A 1,882-nucleotide genomic window follows, 5' to 3' on the forward strand; every position below is an offset into this window, starting at 1 on the left:
TCTGTCTGTCTCTGTCTCTGTCTCTCTCTGTGTCTCTCTCTCTGTCTCTGTCTCTGTCTCTGTCTCTCTCTGTCTCTCTCTCTCTCTCTGTCTCTCTCTCTCTTTCCTGTCTACTTTACTCCATACACGTATCACGTCATGACTAAAGAAAGCCAACGTTTTGACTCCATCAAACACTAACGAAACACGCCTAGACCAACCAGTACCCTCAATACTCTTCAAGTAGGCCTACGACCAAATAAGTCCTAGGATTACATTGCACAAATCAAAATTGGTCGCTTTTAAGGACAAGCGGGCTAACCCAGATTTTGTTTTTTTCCCAGAAATCTTGATCTACACCAAAAGTGGGCATTGCCCTACCTATAGGAGAAGTTTGGTTTCATTGGTGTGTATATTTGTTTGGTTATAGAGTAAACTCTCCTTGTCTTTTCAAGAAACTGAACAAGGGGCAAAAACTTCGATTTTCTCAAAACAGGTTTTTTCGGGACAGCCCCCTTGAGCTTAAAAGTGACCAACTATTAACGTATTCAATTTCACGGGTAATGGTGGGATGTTGAATGGGTTTACGTATTAAAATTTAAAACAAAATTTGACTCAGTGAGGAAATTGTGCCAGAGGAGAGAATTCTGTCTTTGCTTCCCTCGCCTCCGACTTGAATGAGTTAAGTGTGGTTCAAGTCCGGTTCACATCGGCTTTATTCTCTGAGTGCCCTGTTCGGGGTTTGAACTCCGGTCACCCATTCTACAGTCCAGCAATGTACCAAAGGAAGTAACGATGTGCCCTTAAGCGGGTGTTCTCAGGGAACTTGATCAAACGGCTGCATCATTTCAGTGTAAGGAAACAACGCCTCTACATCACTTCAGACTGAAGGAAAAGTTCAAGATAGACCTGTTGTCTTTCAGCTTTGTCCTGTAACCTTCTTAAGGGGAGTGCTATACCTAAAGGCTATCTCGCTTATTAGAGGACCAAATGTTGTCAAATTTCACACATGTAACAAGCATAATAAAGAGTTTTAAAATCCGCAGTCAAATTTGAGAAAAAAGTTTCCTTTCTATGGACACGGAGGCCATATTGGATTTTGTTGACATGTCTTACGTAATGAATACCGCACTTTTTGTTCATGGAAATTGATTGTTTTTTTGGTGTGGTTTTTTTTGCTTGCGTGTTAACAAACATTAGATCTAAACAATTGTTTGTTGTTTTTTCCTTCACGAATTAGAATATTTTTAATGAATTTTTCCTGAGGCAGTATTCAAGTTGGCAAAACATCCATGAAAATCCACACTCTAGACACAACCAACAAAAATCTATTCCATTCAAAAATACAAAAGACAAATTTTTAGTATTACATCTTCTCTTCATTCTGTGAAAATTTTATGAAGATTGGACAAAACATGGTGGAGTCTTTCAAAAAAGTTTAGAGAAAAATCTCGTTTTGAGAAAAAGGCCGATAAAGAAAAATAAAATATTAACTTTATGAGGAAATTGTGGTGACAAACATGCCCGGTATGGGAAGAAATAAGGTTTTGGGGGTTCTTTTGCCATGGATTAGTTGTAAGAGAGGCTGAAGAAGCTAAAAATGCCTACAACTCAGATTCCATAATTTGGAATCCCCCCAACTGGAGCCTGCTGCCCCACTAGACACAATGAAGGTCTTTTCTTCAGACAGAGAAGTTGCTCTGTTTCAGGAGACCGAACAGAAAGATGTTCCAGGTTTACAAAATGTAAACAAGGCCCCAGCCGTATATATAATAATATGACCTGTGTAGATCGCAGGGATGTATTTGTGAGTTATTCAACGACATTGTTTTTGAAAAGTACACCTTTAATCAGAAAGCAATACATCGGTTTGGTACCGAGGCAATAGTATTATATTATATTA

This window comes from Aplysia californica, unplaced genomic scaffold (genome assembly GCF_000002075.1).
Source record: "Aplysia californica isolate F4 #8 unplaced genomic scaffold, AplCal3.0 scaffold00243, whole genome shotgun sequence".
NCBI classification, from domain to species: domain Eukaryota; kingdom Metazoa; phylum Mollusca; class Gastropoda; order Aplysiida; family Aplysiidae; genus Aplysia; species Aplysia californica.